The sequence below is a fragment of the Palaemon carinicauda genome, chromosome 22 (assembly GCF_036898095.1).
Source record: "Palaemon carinicauda isolate YSFRI2023 chromosome 22, ASM3689809v2, whole genome shotgun sequence".
NCBI classification, from domain to species: domain Eukaryota; kingdom Metazoa; phylum Arthropoda; class Malacostraca; order Decapoda; family Palaemonidae; genus Palaemon; species Palaemon carinicauda.
Genome location: NC_090746.1, coordinates 67,814,828 through 67,832,667, shown reverse-complemented (window position 1 = coordinate 67,832,667; position 17,840 = coordinate 67,814,828). Strand labels below are relative to the sequence as shown.

General features: G+C 42.8%; 1 protein-coding gene across 1 annotated transcript in view; it reads right to left on the bottom strand.

Moving 5' to 3' along the window:
• Dtd (D-aminoacyl-tRNA deacylase) overlaps positions 1-13,580 on the bottom strand; it is a 73,868-nt gene extending 60,288 nt beyond the window's left edge. The window contains exon 1 of the mRNA XM_068346353.1: positions 13,443-13,580. The gene's annotated coding sequence lies outside the window, so the exon portion shown is untranslated. The remainder of the gene's footprint in view (positions 1-13,442) is intronic.
• Between the last annotated feature and the right edge of the window lie 4,260 nt (positions 13,581-17,840).

Sequence of the window (17,840 nt, the reverse complement as noted above, 5' to 3'; positions counted from 1 at the left end):
AGTGGCTGAGCCCTCGCCTACTACTGCATTCGTTGCTACGAATGGACCCAGGGTGTAGCAGTACTCGTAAAGAGACTGGACATCTTTGAGATAGAATGATGCGAACACTGACTTGCTTCTCCAATAGGTTGCATCCATAACACTCTGCAGAGAACGGTTCTGTTTGAAGGCCACTGAAGTAGCCACAGCTCTCACTTCATGTGTCCTTACCTTCAGCAAAGCAAGGTCTTCTTCCTTCAGATGAGAATTTGCTTCTCTAATCAGAAGCCTGATGTAGTAAGAAACTGAGTTCTTAGACATTGGTAGAGAAGGCTTCTTGATAGCACACCATAAGGCTTCTGATTGTCCTCGTAATGGTTTTGACCTTCTTAGATAGTACTTAAGAGCTCTAACTGGGCAAAGTACTCTCTCCAGTTCGTTCCCCACCATGTTGGACAGGCTTGGGATCTCGAACGACTTAGGCCAAGGACGGGAAGGAAGCTCGTTTTTAGCCAAAAAACCGAGCTGCAAGGAACATGTAGCCGTTTCAGATGTGAAACCTATGTTCCTGCTGAAGGCGTGGATCTCACTTACTCTTTTACCTGTTGCTAAGCACACGAGGAAAAGAGTTTTTAATGTGAGGTCCTTAAAAGAGGCTGATTGGAGCGGTTCAAATCCTGATGACATTAGGAACCTTAGGACCACGTCTAGATTCCAGCCTGGAGTGGACAACCGACGTTCCTTTGAGGTCTCAAAAGACCTAAGGAGGTCCTGTAGATCTTTGTTGGAGGAAAGATCCAAGCCTCTGTGGCGGAAAACCGCTGCCAACATACTTCTGTAACCCTTGATTGTAGGAGCTGATAGGGATCTTACGTTCCTTAGATGTAACAGGAAGTCAGCAATCTGGGTTACAGTGGTACTGGTTGAGGAAACTGCATTGGCCTTGCACCAGCTTCGGAAGACTTCCCATTAAGACTGATAGACTCTGAGAGTGGATGTCGTCCTTGCTCTGGCAATCGCTCTGGCTGCCTCCTTCGAAAAGCCTCTAGCTCTTGAGAGTCTTTCGATAGTCTGAAGGCAGTCAGACGAAGAGCGTGGAGGTTTGGGTGTACCTTCTTTACGTGAGGTTGACGCAGAAGGTCCACTCTAGGAGGAAGAGTCCTGGGAACGTCGACCAGCCATTGCAGTACCTCGGTGAACCATTCTCTCGCGGGCCAGAGGGGAGCAACCAACGTCAGCCGTGTCCCTTTGTGAGAGGCGAACTTCTGAAGTACCCTGTTGACAATCTTGAACGGCGGGAATGCATACAGGTCGAGATGGGACCAATCCAGCAGAAAGGCATCCACGCGAACTGCTGCTGGGTCTGGAATCGGAGAACAATACAAGAGGAGCCTCTTGGTCATCGAGGTAGCGAATAGATCTATGGTTGGCTGACCCCACAGGGCCCAAAGTCTGCTGCAAACATTCTTGTGAAGGGTCCACTCTGTGGGGAAGACCTGACCCTTCCGGCTGAGGCGATCTGCCATGACATTCATATCGCCCTGAATGAGCCTCGTTACCAGCGTGAGCTTTCGATCTTTTGACCAAATGAGGAGGTCCCTTGCGATCTCGAACAACTTCCTCGAAAGAGTCCCTCCCTGCTTGGAGATGTAAGCCAAGGCTGTGGTGTAGTCGGAGTTCACCTCCACCACCTTGTTAAGCTGGAGGGACTTGAAGTTTATCAAGGCCAGATGAACTGCCAACAACTCCTTGCAATAGATGTGAAGTGTCCTTTGCTCCTGATTCCATGTTCCCAAGCATTCCTGTCCGTCCAGTGTCGCACCCCAGCCCGTGTCCGATGCGTCCGAGAAGAGACGGTGGTCGGGGGTCTGAACAGCCAATGGTAGACCTTCCTTGAGAAGAATGCTGTTCTTCCACCACGTTAGAGTAGACCTCATCTCTTCGGAAACAGGAACTGAGCCCGTCTCTAGCGTCATGTCCTTTATCCAGTGAGCAGCTAGATGATACTGAAGGGGGCGGAGGTGGAGTCTCCCTAACTCGATGAACAGGGCCAGCGATGAAAGTGTCCCTGTTAGACTCATCCACTGCCTGACTAAGCATCGGTTCCTTCTCAGCATGCTCTGGATGCATTCTAGGGCTTGGAAGATCCTTGGGGCCGACGGACAAGTCCGAAAAGCTCGACTCTGAAGATCCATACCCAAGGAGACAATGGTCTGGGATGGAACGAGCTGAGACTCCTCAAAATTGACCAGGAGGCCCAGTTCCTTGGTCAGATCCATAGTCCATTTGAAAATCTCCAGACAGCGACGACTTGTGGGAGCTCTTAAAAGCCAGTCGTCTGACGGAGCCGGACACAAGATCATGATACTGCTGCACAGTCTGTAAACTGTCAATCATGGGCAAGCGAGGAAGTACAGTGACAACCCGAATCTGTCTAGACTGTCTGGGTCGTACAGACAACTCCTTAACGGGTTGCTGAGGTTGCCGCACTGCGTCACAACAAGTCCCTTCTGTTGGTTGTTGAACGTCTTCCCCGTGACACATTGACTCCGTAAACAAAAAATCCTCTAACAAGGACTAAGCTTGGACTGCATGTCATGCAACACAGCTCAAGGTCTAAGGGAGCAGGTGTGGTAACAGACGGGATTAGCGGCTGAAGTGGAACCATTACCTTCCCTGTAAGCATGTTATGCTTAAATAAAAGTCCATAAGAGGTTATGCAGCTAAAGGCTCCCTCCAAATGACAGAGTCCTCAAGGGAATATCAGAAGGAGGGAGAAAAGAACTTTCTCATCTACAGGGACCTTATCCTAGAAAAGCTAAGTTCTCTGAGTGAGGGTTCACTGGTGCAAAAGCAGCAGACTAGAAGGCAACATTATGAAACTGCTTGACAGTCTAGTGAGTTGGCAACAACCCAAGATGTGTTGAGAAGCATGCGGTAAGGTATGCAGAACATGATGTATGCAGAGTATGCTGTATGCAGAGCATGCTGAATGCAGAGCATGCTGTATGCAGAGCATGCTGAATGCAGAGCATGCTGTATGCAGAGCATGTTGTATGCAGAGCATGCTGAATGCAGAGCATGCTGTATGCTGAGCATGTAGTAAGCAGAGCCTGCTGTAAGCAGAGCCTGCTGTAAGGAAAGCAGAGCGTGTGCATGGCGTTTAACATTTCTCAGAAATTCCATGACCAGTGCTAGAGTGCTTTATGCATGCTTGCATGGGGTTTAAACCATGGTATGAAAATGGAGGTAAGGTATGCTGAACAGCAGAGTCAGAACGAGCTGGAACAACAATAGTTGTGGTTTCCTCTTCAAGACTCCGATGAGGGAACACCTGAGGCTCAGTCTGCAAAGGCTGAATAAAAGACAAGCAGAAGGAAGGCGCATGGGTGGAGGAGGCTGACTCCTAGCATGAGTGGTTGAACCCAAGGGTTGCGCTTGCTGAGCGGTTGGCGGAAGCGGAGTAGCAAGTTCCAGTTCCTGTGGTGTGAGCGGAGCGCGATGAGGAAGATGCTGCGCAGAACAAGGTAAATGTCTCGCAAGCTGAGGCTCCTGAGGCGCAAGGCTAAGGTGTTGTGGTGCTTGCCTTGTGGAGGGTTGAGCTCGCTGCAGCGAGAGCTGAGGAGACTGACTCATGGACGGGAGAGGTTGTTGTACCTCAACCGAGTGTTGCATCACTGGTGGAGCAGCAAGTGGAGGCGGAGGAAGAGAGGTATAATCCTCCTGATCCCAATGTAAAGGTTGCCTTAAGGAAGGCGGAGGCTGAACACCACAGGGAACAGCAAACTCAGCACGTGGCTCAACATCGTACGCCTGGCAGGTGGAACTGCTGGCAGGTGGTACTGCGATCAGGCGGAGCGAGTGTAGGTGGAGGGAGTGTAGGCGGAGGCGGAGGAGCAACACTCTCAGCCCGACACTCACGCATCAAGTCCGAAAGCTGTGCTTGCATGGACTGTAGTAGAGTCCACAACATCGTACGCCTGGCAGATGGTACTGCGATCAGGCGGAGCGAGTGTAGGTGGAGGGAGTGTAGGCGGAGGCGGAGGAGCAACACTCTCAGCCCGACACTCACGCATCAAGTCCGAAAGCTGTGCTTGCATGGACTGTAGTAGATTTCACAACATCGTACGCCTGGCAGGTGGTACTGTGATCAGGAGGAGCGATCATAGGCGGGGGGGAGTGTAGGCGGAGGCGGAGGCGCAACACTCTCAGCCCGACACTCACGCATCAAGACCGAAAGTTGTGACTGTATGGACTGCAGTAGAGTTAACTTGGGGTCGGCAGACACTAAGTTCTGCTGAGGTAAAGCCTTAACAGCAGAGATCTGTTGTGGCAGAACCTTACTCCTCTTAGGCGGAGTGTAATCAACTGATGACTGAGGAGAGTCAGAGCTAACCCAATGACTGCATTCGGGTTGTGAACTTTAACTTCGTACGTCTGGCATAGGTCTGGACTTAACGTTTAAGAGGTCTTGAGACCTGAGACCAGCGTTACTCTGCCTTTATTTTCTCCCCTAATCTCTTCTGCAGACGAGCAAAATAAGGGCTCAATCGTCTGCGGGTGGGAGTGACGGTCTCGGTAAGACACGCCCACAACCACCGAGAATACTTCTGTGCGCCGATCAAGGCCTGCTGAACCCTTATGCCCTTCGACATTGCTTCTCCCCTGGGCTTGGGAGCTTGCAAGAGGTCCCGGACTGGGAGGACGACTGGCGCGCACAAAAGTACCCTCACGCACTAATCACTTATCACTTTGATTTCTGTTTGCACTTATTTCACTGAACTCGAAACTTTAAGTGGTTTGTACCTGAAATACGCAATTCTATCCTTTCTCAAAGTTAGTAATTGCGAAAACAGAATTACAATGTAACAGAAAAATCTAATGAAAGATAATTCAGTGGTTGGAAAGAGACTAAACACTAGATCACTCTAGAAACGTTTAGTTTCTTCCCCTAAAGAGACTAGGGAGAAGAGCAAAAACGATAACGACGTTACTCGTACGCCTGGCAGGCTTGAATGAAACGTTTATCCTCTTTCTCCCTCCGTCTCTATCTCTCTCTCTCTCTCTCTCTCTCTTGACTTAGAACCTGAGAGAAGAGCCCAATCATATATATCGTTAAAACATATTATTGTTAAAGGAAAAAAAACTGAAAAGTTCCTTTATTAGGATCAAAACCATTAAGTTAAGAAAGAATGAACAAAACGCTAGACACGGTTACTCTTACTGCAACGTGAAACCGTGAACATTCTTTCTCTATCGTAACGATAGAGTGCAAGTTGAACGTTCTGAACGTCAACAACTGCAGAGACAAAACAAAACGTTAGTTCAACTTTGAAAACAGTACGAGACTGTCAAAGAAAATCTTTCAAACTCTGTGGCGGAAATAGCATAATATGTTAACAGGTAAAACCGAAATGACGGGCTCAAAGTTTATTAACTTCGGTAAAAGACCGCCTACTATTAGGAAGGTCGAATATAAACAAATATAAAAATTAATTTTAATGAGTTTATAATAAAAGGAAGTTAATCGAAGAGGCCTATAAGAGGCGGAGAGATATAAAATAAATCTATAACTTTTGTTAAGCAAAATTAAGAAAGAGAGTCTATACTCTCTTAGACACCAACACTTCCGTCTAAGGGAAGGGTCGGCCATTGAAAGGTGAACGAGAGTTCATACTCTCTCGTCACCATAATTAATCAAATTAATTCCAAAAGCTAACTAAGCTAATATAGAAGTTTCCAGTAAAGCGACAGCCGAAATCAAAGAGAAATACTTCACCAAAGTCGTGAAAATACTCCAAGAACATAAGCGTATCCCAGAACGTCTTGCCGGAAGCACGACAGAGGAATAATTGAGGAGGTGTCAACAAGAAGTACTTGAGTACCTGGCCACAGGTGGCGCTGGTAAATACACCCCCTTCTAGTATTGTGATAGCTGGCGTATCCCTCCATAGAATTCTGTCGGGCAACGGAGTTGACAGCTACATGATTATCGGGTAAGTTTAATATTGAAAAACGGGAATATTAATATAACCATTGCAATTAGTTGAGTCAAAGAATGTGCAAACCCAGTCATGTTCCTAGTAACAGGCTATTATGAAAATTGTTAAAGTGAAATATCAGTGACTAAGGACATGGCCCACAATCCGCTATTTGGGAAATCAATCGTCGGCAAAGATTCCTACAAAGCGTAAACTTTATGAAAAATGTTATTTTTATTAATAAAATAAATTTTTGAATATACTTACTCGGTGATTATATAGGCTGCAGCTCTGCTGCCCGACAGAAAAACTCTACGTTCAAAATACGCCAGCGATCGCTATGCAGGTAGGGGGTGTACATCAACAGCGCCATCTGTCTAGCAGGTACTCAGTACTCAATGTAAACACAGAACCAATTTTCTCCTCGGTCCACTGGGTCTCTATTGGGGAGGAAGGGAGGGTTCTTTAATATATAATCACCGGGTAAGTATATTCAAAAATTTATTTTATTATAAAAATAACATTTTTCAATATTAAACTTAGCCGGTGATTATATAAGCTGATTCACACCCAGGGGGATGGGTAGAGACCAGCATTACTTGTTTACATTATTATGAGCTAAGTATTTTGTATTTCATTTTAGCAGTTATTCAAAATAACAAACATAAAATAAATAAGTACCTGGTAAGGAAGTCGACTTGAACAATTACTCTGCCTTTTTAAGTACGTCTTCCTTACGGAGCCTCGCGATCCTCTTAGGATGCTGAGCGACCCCTAGGATCTGAAGTATCAAGGGTTGCAACCCATACAACAGGACCTCATCAAAACCTCTAATCTAGGCGCTTCTCAAGAAATGACTTTGACCACCCGCCAAATCAAGTAGGATGCGAAAGGCTTCTTAGCCTTCCGGACAACCCAAAAACAATAATAAAACATTTCAAGAGAAAGATTAAAAAGGTTATGGAATTAGGGAATTGTAGTGGTTGAGCCCTCACCCACTACTGCACTCGTTGCTACGAATGGTCCCAGAGAGTAGCAGTTCTCGTAAAGAGACTGGACATTCTTAAGATAAAAAGACGCGAACACTGACTTGCTTTTCCAATAGGTTGCGTCGATTATACTTTGCAGAGATCTATTTTGTTTAAAGGCCACGGAAGTTGCGACAGCTCTACTTCGTGTGTCCTTACCTTCAGCAAAGCTTGGTCTTCCTCATTCAGATGGGAATGAGCTTCTCGTATTAACAGTCTGATAAAATAGGATAAAGCATTCTTTGACATAGGCAAAGATGGTTTCTTAACTGAACACCATAAAGCTTCAGACGGGCCTCGTAAAGGTTTAGTTCGTTTTAAATAGAACTTAAGAGCTCTTACAGGACATAAGACTCTTTCTAGTTCATTTCCAACCATACGATAAGTTTGGAATATCGAACGATATTGGCCAAGGCCGAGAAGGCAGCTCGTTTTTGGCTAGAAAACCAAGTTGTAGAACATGTAGCCGTTTCGGATGAGAATCCGATGTTCTTGCTGAAGGCATGAATCTCACTGACTCTTTTAGCTGTGGCTAAGCATACCAGGAAAAGTGTCTTTAAGGTGAGATCTTTCAGGGAGGCTGATTGTAGCGTTTCGAACCTGTCTGACATAAGGAATCTTAGTACCACGTCTAAATTCCAACCAGGTGTAACCAAACGACGCTCCTTCGTGGTCTCAAAAGACTTAAGGAGGTCCTGTAGATCTTTATGTTGGAAAGATCTAAGCCTCTGTGACGGAAGACTGATGCCAACATGCTTCTGTAACCCTTGATAGTGGGAGCTGAAAGAGATCGTTCTTTCCTCAGATATAAGAGGAAGTCAGCTATTTGAGTTACAGAGGTACTGGTCGAGGATACGGATACTGACTTGCACCAGTCTCGGAAGATTTCCCACTTCGATTGGTAGACTCTAAGGGTGGATGTTCTCCTTGCTCTAGCAATCGCTCTGGCTGCCTCCTTCGAAAAGTCTCTAGCTCTCGAGAGTCTTTCGATAGTCTGAAGGCAGTCAGACGAAGAGCATGGAGGCCTTGGTGTACCTTCTTTACGCGTGGCTGACGTAGAAGGTCCACCCTTAGGGGAAGTGTTCTGGGAACGTCTACTAGCCATCGAAGTACCTCGGTGAACCATTCTCTCGCGGGCCAGAGGGAAGCAACTAGCGTCAACCTTGTCCCTTCGTGAGAGGCGAACTTCTGCAGTACCTTGTTGACAATCTTGAACGGAGGGAATGCATATAGATCTAGATGTGACCAATCTAGTAGAAAGGCATCTATATGAACTGCTGCTGGGTCCGGGATTGGTGAGCAAAATATTGGGAGCCTCTTGGTCATCGAGGTTGCGAAGAGATCTATGGTTGGCTGGCCCCAGGTGGCCCAAAGTCTCTTGCATACATCCTTGTGGAGGGTCCATTCTGTTGGAATTATTTGTCCCTTCCGACTGAGACAATCTGCCATGACATTCAAGTTGTCTTGGATAAACCTCGTTACTAGTGATATGTCTAGACCTTTTGACCAGGTGAGGAGGTCCCTTGCGATCTCGTACAACGTCAGAGAGTAGGTCCCTCCTTGCTTGGAGATGTACGCCAAAGCCGTGGTGTTGTCCGAGTTCACCTCCACCACTTTGCCTTGAAGGAGAGACCTGAAGCTTTTCCAGGTCAGACGTACTGCCAGAAGCTCCTTGCAGTTGAAATGCATTGTCCTTTGACTCGAGTTCCATAATCCCGAGCATTCCCGACCGTCTAATGTCGCACCCCAGCCTACGTCAGATGCGTCCGAGAAGAGAACGTGGTTGGGAGTCTGAACAGTTAGGGGAAGACCCTCTCTAAGGTTGATATAGTCCTTTCACCAAGTCAGACAAGACTTTATCTTTCCGGAAACCGGGATCGAGACCGCTTCTAGCGTCTTGTCCTTTTTCCAGTGAAAAGCTAGATGGTATAGAAGAGGACGGAGGTGTAGTCTTCCTAGTGACACAAATTGATCCACGGATGACAGTGTCCCTACCAGACTCATCCACAGCCTGACTGAGCAGCGTTCCTTCTTCAGCATCTTCTGGATGGATAGCAGGGCTGGGGGCTGATCGTCTTGTTCAGCAACGTCCTCATCAGAGGGTTCCTCATCCGAAACTGATGAGGAAACGGCAACGGAGTGGGCAACGTCTGACTCGCTGAATCCGGTCGCACTGGTGGATGCGTGACGGAGCCGGACGCAATATCATGGAACTGCTGCACAGTCTGTGAACTGTCAACAATCATGGGTGCGCGAGGAAGTACAGCGTCAACCCGAAACTGTCTAGACCGTCTGGGTTGTGCAGTCAACACCCTACCGGGTTGCTGAGGTTGACGCACTGCGTCACAACAAGTCACCTCTGCTGGTTGTTGAACGTCCTGAACGTCAACAACCACCTCCGAGCGTCGCTTAACGTCAACGTGCGACTGGCAACCCACACTGGGTCGCATCGGTGGAGGAACCACCTCAACTGGCAGACGCGAGTAGGTTACCTCAGCGTCAACAGGGCGCACAACCGACCGGTTGGAAGGTTGTTGGCCAGAAGGAGGAACCACCTCAACTGGCAGACGCGAGTAGGTTACCTCAGCGTCAACAGGGCGCACAACCGACCGGTTGGAAGGTTGCTGGCCAGAAGGAGGAACCACCTCAACTGGCAGACGCGAGTAGGTTACCTCAGCGTCAACAGGGCGCACAACCGACCGGTTGGAAGGTTGTTGGCCAGAAGGTTCTTCTCCGCATTTAAGTCCTCTATCAAGGACGCAAGCTTGGACTTCATGGCTTGCAGCAAAGCCCATTTAGGGTCAACGGGAGCAGGTGTGGCAACAGACGGGGTTAGCGACTGAGGCGGAACCGTTTACCATCCCTGAAAGCCTTGTTATGTGTGACATAATAGTACAGCAAAACTTCAAAGGCTTGACAAAAGCTGAGAAGTTGACCTGTAAACAACTTGGAGCGTCTCCTGGCTAGGCGCCAGGGCGAGTCTACCAGAATTGAGAAGTCTATCTGGGCAGAGGCATGAACTCCCAAGCCGAGAACTTCTCTCGTGTCATATCAGACTCTCGCTCTATAAGCCAGTTTAAAAGAAGGGAAATCAAAGGCTGTATCCCTAAAAACTCCTCCTGGTGCAAAAACCAGTCGCCTAGCCAACGTAACGCTCTCTAGGAGAGCGAGAGAGCACTAGCTTAAAAACAACGGCTTCGAAGTAGCTAGGCCTAGTGTAAGTTCTGACGTTTAGGCGAACGAGGAGCAGCAGTAACAAGATCCGGACGAAGATCCTTAAAAAAATCATCAAGATTTAATTAAAGTCCATAGGAGGCTAAGCAGCTTAAGGCTCCTCTCCATCTGACAGAGTCCTCAAGGGAATATCAGTAGGAGGGAGAACAGCAACTTCCTCATCCACAGGAACCTTGTCCGATAAAAGCTAGGTTACCTCAGTGAGTCTCTCACTGGTGCATAAGTAGCAGACCAGAAGGCAACATCATGTAACTGCTTGACAGTCTGTGAACTGTCAACAACTGAACTGTCAACCACAACAGGTGTGTGAGGACGTACAGTGTCCACTCGAGACTGCTTTGACTGTCTAGACTGAGCAGTCAAAACAACTCTAGAATGCGGAAGTTGACGCACCGCGTCAAAACAAAACAACTTAGACTGTTGTTGTACCTCGCGAACGTCAACGGAAGATTCCGTGCGTCGCTGAACGTCAACATGCGGCTGGCAGGGTACACTGGAACGCATGGGTGGCGGGACTCTCTTGGAGTGCGGGAGAAGGTCGCCTCAGCGTCCACAGGACGCACAACCGTGGTTGGTTGTAGGCTAGAGGTTGGTGCAGTGTCAACCTTCTCCGCACGAAAGTCCTGCATCAATGACGTTAACTGAGACTGCATGGTCTGCAGCAAAGACCACTAGGGTCTACAGGAGCAGGTGCGGCAACAGACGGTGTGACTGCCTGATGCGGTACCGCTTTGCCTCTCTTAGGAGGTGAGCAGTCGTCGGAAGACTGCAGCGAGTCCGAACTGACCCAGTGGCTACAACTGGGCCGTTGGACTTGCGCGGAAAGGACCGACTTGCGCTTAATAAGCCGCGAGACCTTGGTCCATGGTTTCTTACGAGAAACCTCTTCCGCAGACGAGGAATAAATGGGCTCTCTCGTCTTAGAGTGGGTGGGGCGATCTTGGGTAGATACGCCCGAAACCACAGAGGGAAAACGTCTGTTCGTTGATCAAGGCCTCTCGAACCCATAAGTCGTTCGACATTACTTCTCCCCTGGGCTTGGGAGCTTGCAAGAGGTCCCGGACTAGGTGAACGACAGGCACGAACAGACGAACCCTCGGACGCAACACTGTAACACTTTGCGCATATCACTTTATCGATTTTCTGTTTTGCACTTATTTCACTGAAATCGAAACTTTTACTGATTTCTACCTGAAACACGCAATTCTACCCTTCATTAAAAGGTAGTAATTGCGAAATCAGTCGTATAATGCAAGCTCATTAATACCAGCAAAAAACAGAAAACATATTTTAAGATAAAAAAATCAGTGGCTGGGAAAGAGACTAAACACTAGTTCATATAACTACGTTTTCAATCTCTCACCGCACATAGCCTGGGGACGAGAATAAAAAACTAAAAACGTTTTATCCTTCCTCCCCGTACAGCGACTAGGGACGAGAGCAACTCGAGAAAAACGTTACCCGCTTGAACGGAACGTTTTCTCTCCTCTCTCTCCCTCCGTCTCTATCTCTCTCTCTCTCTTTCTCTCTTGATTTCGCACCTAAGAGAAGAGCCCAATTATATATCGTAAAAAAAAAACATGTTATTTGACTAAAGGAAAAAACTGAAAGGTTTTCCAAATAAAAAGTTCCTTTAAATTAGAATTTAAAACATTTAAGCTAAGAAAGAATGAACAAAACGTCAAAATCGATTTACTCTTACTGCAAAGTGAAACCGTGATACACTCTCTCTCTATCGTAACGATAGAGTGCATGTTGAACGTCCTGAACGTCAACAACTGCGTAGTCTAAAAAAACTAAACGTTAGTTCATCTTTGAAAACAGTACGAAGACTATCAAAGAAATTCTTTCATAAAACATTAAATTCTAAAAAGTTTTAAATTCTTTAAAGGCTAAATACGATATAACGGGCTCAACGTTGATTAACTTCGGTTCCAAGTAAGGACCGCCTACTATCAGGAAAGGTCGCATATAAACAAAACATAAAAATTTATTTTTATATGTTTATAATAAATGGAAAGTTAATCGAAGAGGCCTAATAAAGGCGGAGAGATATAAAATATATAGATCTATAACGTGTTAAGCAAAATTACTAAAAACCTAAACACACTTCCGTCTAAGGGAAGGGTCGGCCATTTAAAAGTGAAAGAGAGTCCATACTCTCCTTGTCACCATAATTAAATCTATCCAAAACGAGTTCAAGTTTTGAGATGAAGATAAAACACCTGCATAGCGAAAGCTCAAAACTAGAAATGTGTACTTCACCAAAATATGTGAAAACCAATCCAGTAAGCAATAGCGAATTTAGTAGGTCTTGCCGGTGGCACGACAGAGAGAAAATTGGTTCTGTGTTTACATTGAGTACTGAGTACCTGCTAGACAGATGGCGCTGTTGATGTACACCCCCTACCTGCATAGCGATCGCTGGCGTATTTTGAACGTAGAGTTTTTCTGTCGGGCAGCAGAGCTGCAGCCTATATAATCACCGGCTAAGTTTAATATTGAAAACAAAGAATTTATCAAAAATAGGTGATAAATGAATAAGAATAACCACAAAAGGAACTACAACATTAATCTCATCTCTTCATGCCCCATCATTCACTCAAAATGCAGGGTATCCCCCATTGGTGGTGGATATATTACAGTATACAGTATCTCATAATTACTTATTGTCATTTTCAAATAAAACCATAGCTTTCCAATATGAAAATCATTATTTCTTTATTAGAAAATGTTGTTCTGACCGGAACTATAATAAAACCCAGCAGTGTAAGGGGAGGGGTCGCAGGCAGCAAAGCCGCCCCTCCCGGTAGATAGGTAGGTCAGGATATGGCACCTGGGTTAGGTTAGGTACTGTTCTTGAATTTGTTTCCCTTTAAAGACGTGGCTTGTCAGTCAACTTTTGTAATTTCAAAACGTCTTAAATTTGATAAACAGGGGTTTCTTCCAGGTATTATTGTAATTACGGATGGGGAAACCTTTCCTAGTTAAATCCAGCTTATCCCTAAAAATAAGAAAAAAAAACGGCCGTTTCCTTAAAAACTGACACTTCTTATTGTCAAATTCATTAATTACACAAAATTGTCATAAGACGATATTCTACGTTTGCATTAGATCCTTTAAGATTAAAAGTATTCATATCGGAATTTTACATTAATGTTACATTACAGCTCAAACAAAGAGTGTAACATTTTCCTAAATTACGATCTAAATTTCTTACCTTTAAATGCAGATTTATTAAAAGTCAGATTGAAAGTTGAAACACGAATGTGGATTGTGGACAGGTGGAGGATTGGTAGTAGTAGTTGCAGAAATTGCAGTTAAAACGGCGCTTCTCACTTATTCTAGTTAGCCTGCCATCTGCGATATTTTTTATCTATGGTACACTATAACCTTGATGATTACTCTCTTATTTTCGAATCATGCATCTATGAACGTTAGAATATTATATAATAATTAATAATTTCCTTTTTGGCATGTCTGCTGAGTTAAACGAAATTTGCTCCTAAATAATTTAATACATGCTGGAAAAGTAATAAATACATTAAATATTTAATCATAATGTGTCTTCGTCTGGTTAATATTCTTGTGGATAAACAAAAGAGACTTCTTATTACACTATCAATCTACTTTTGTCCTAACGTTTTACAATTGGGTTTAGTTATGTTACATAAATTTCCAAATATTACTTGGATTATGGTAACCTTTAATTTTCAAAGATTAATACTTTTCCATTAGTCCAATTCGTTTTCAATAGTTTCGAGTAACTTGAAGAAGCCATTAATCCCACCCATTAGGGGATACTATTCTGTATGCACTGAGGCTTATATCTTCTTTATATATAAGAGCTATTTTTATATCATTCATACGATAACAAAAGGTAAATATTAGCACATCAATTTTGCTTTTATTTGTCACCTATAAAACTTTTACGACCTCTGTTATTTCCTCTTTAAAAAAAAAATTGGCTTCAAAGTATTATCGGCATATAAAAATATATATCTATTTCCTAATTGAAAAAAAAACAATATATTTAAACTATTTGCCCGATTATTTCTTTTCTTTTGCAGATATGCTTAAAGAACTCTTCGTTTTTGCATCCTCTTCCACTGAAACTGATTTTAGGACATAGGACCAGCAAGAGAGAGAGAGAGAGAGAGAGAGAGAGAGAGAGAGAGAGAGAGAGAGAGAGAGAGAGAGAGAGAGAGAGAGAGAGAGATTAAACTTCTCTTAGATGTTTTTATCAAATGACGTATATACAGGATGCACTTGAAACAAATAGAATTTCTTACTCAAAGAATCATTATTCACATATTCATTATAAAGCCTTTTTATCATAATTCTATTAATCTGTTAGTAAGATATTAATGAGATAGAATATGGAAAATTCAAGTCGGGTTGGCATCAGTCTTGACTAGGAAATGTAATTTTTTTTTATTTAAACGAATTTTTAGAGAAGAAAATTTAGTAAAATAAATTTTCATATTTTTTTCCGGCCTTTAATTGATAACGAAACATTGGTTTACAATTAAAAAAACACACGAACATAAATTCTTGTACTTTTTTCATAGAGTTGTGAAATCTGGTTGTCATGTCAATGGTGGTTCTTAGACATTTAAGGAAAGATGAATTTAAAGGTTTGAAAGTCCCTAGGGATAGTGACAATGCCCAAGAGACTGACTATTTATACATATGATAAAAGTCCAAAGGACCTCTCCACCCAAGCTAGGACCAGGGAAGGCCGGACAATGGCTGCCGATGACTCAGTAGGTAGATCTGCATGCTTTTCCCTAACCCCCATCCTTAGCTCACAAGGATGGTGAGGTTGTAGACACAACAGGAAACTAATGAGTTTGATAGGGACTCGACCCCTAGCAGAACGCAAGACAAGGTCGTTATCAATAGGCTACCAGGACCAAGAATTAAAAAGATGACTAATAATACTTGAGAAGAAAGGAGCAAGACGGGAAGAAGAGAATAGCAAATTGAAGACAAAAACAAAATTGAAGGTAATACAGAAGATGCATGTGAAAGAGACAGATAAGAACTGAGTAGAAAAAAGTGCCAGATAATAATAAACAAGATTGAGAAATAAAAAGAACAAAATATAGGAGATATAACGAAGGGCAGATATATATATATATATATATATATATATATATATATATATATATATATATATATATATATATATATATATATATATATAATCACCAGCCGTTACTGGTCCACTGCAGAACAAAGGCCTCAGACATGTCCTTCCACTTTCATTTGTTTACGGTCTTTCTGTGCCAGTCCACACCCGCCAACCTCCTTAGTTCGTCAATCCATCGCATTTTCTTTCTTCCTCTGCTTCCTTCCCAATCTCTATGGACTCATTTTGTTATCCTTAATGTCATCTATTATCTGTTATTCTCATTATATGTCCTGCCCATGTCCATTTCTTTTTCTTATAAGTTGGTAAAATATCTTCTACTTTAGTTTGCTCTCGTATTCATGTTACTTTTTTTCTGTCTCCTATCATTATTCTTTCCATAGCTCTTTGAGTTGTAACTAGCCTATGTTCTAAGGCTTTAGTAAGGCTCCAAGTTTCTGATGTATAACTTTGTGCTGGTAGGACCATCCCATGAAATACTTTTCTTTTTAGAGAAAGTGGCCGTTTACTTTTCATAATCTCATTTTGTTTGCCAAATGCTTTCCATCCAATGCTTATCGTTCTTTTAATTTCGGTCTCGTGTCCTGGGGAAACGCTTAATGTCTGTCCTAAGGACGTATATTCATTAACAATCTCTAGAGGCTCGTCCATAAATCTTATTTGTTATCTCTCTAAATTTTCATTAAACATTATCTTAGTTTTACACATATTCATTTTCAATCGTACATTTATGCTTTCTCTATTAATATTATCTATCATGTTTTGTAATTCATCCCATGATTCACTAAACACAACTATGTCACCTGCAAATCTCAAGTTGTTAAGGTATTCCCCAGTAATATTAATTCCCAATTTTTCCCAATCTAAATTCTTCAAAACTTCTTCTAGACATGCTGTGAATAATTTAGGAGAGATGGAATCTCCTTGTCTAACTCCTTTCTCAATCAGAATTTTCTCACTATCTTCATTTAGTTTTAGGATTGCTGTACTTCCTGTATATATATCTTCACAAGTGTTCTAACATACGATTCTTCTATTCCTTGTTTTTGAAGGGCTTATATATATATATATATATATATATATATATATATATATATATATGCGTGTGTTTGTGTATGTGTATGGGAGTGTTTTTGCATTTTATATTTACGCGTGTAGATAGTGCGTGGATCTGCTTACACAGAGCTAAGTTTACAGAAGTAAAAGGTTGCTGAAATGAAAGTGACCTTTTGGAATAAAATCAAGGAAAGGGGAATTGAAAGAAGAAAAATAAGAAGGACGATTATTTATTTTGTCATGTTATGAAATAATGCTACTATTGCTACTACTATTACTACTGCTATTAATACTCGTGTGATACTACTACTACTACTACTACTACTACTACTACTACTACTACTACTACTACTACTAATAATAATAATAATAATAATGATATAGATTGTGATGTTGATGGTAATACTAATATGCTGTTTCCAGGAATATTAACTCGGTTTCAAAATTAATAATATAATAATGATAATTAGAAGAGAATAAAAAAGAAATAGAAAAAGTAAAAGGAAAAGAAGAAACAATATTCACAGAGAAATACTTAGTGCTGAAACGTTTAGTAAAAGCAGGTCAATTGAGTGCACCACTTACAGCAGCGCCAGTTGTGGATTAGCTCTCAATTCTCATGTAGCAATTAAAACTTTCCGGTCCGACAGTCACACTCAAGGAGAACGTTTCAAGTTCCAAAATTGAATTTAGCAGCGAGATTTCTGAAGGTAAATCTAACAGAACTTTCGTTTGTTGATAAGAAAAAAGACCGAACTTATGTACAGTTCGACACATAAGTCCGTGGCATACCTCGTCACACACTTACTTCGCGTCGAGTAACCTCCTAACAAATAATGAAGGGAGAGATGGGGCTTAAGTCAGGAACTCGCCGCACAGTAAGAGCGTGGCTAGGCGCACTTCTTCAGCACAAGGTGTAACAGGAATCCCTGTGTCCAACTGTACACATGCCCAACATTCGATGACCCTTTTTACCCAGGATAGAACCTGAATGAACCAGACAATAACTCAGGCGCCGAAACAGCATGGCGAACCTCAAAGGAACGGAAAGTTGCAAGGGTTAGGGAACACGGAAACAGAAAGAAAATTTCTAAACTTTTTGATCAGTTTTCGTGTGAAATCATAATTTGAAGGGTTTTCATTATCTGGGAAATGTTATATCTTGTATTTTCGGAATTCAAAAGTGAAGAATGTATAAGTTCCTGATTCCTTATTGACGACTCAGTTAATTGATAACAATAAATCAAGTATCTATAGTAGAAATAAATTAACACTACAAATGATAATATCTATAATGATAATCTTCATCAAAATCAATATTATCAAATACTAAACGTAATAATTAAACACAAAAATGGCATTTAATTTTTTCTTGAAGATTGACATATACGAAGACTAATTTTAATT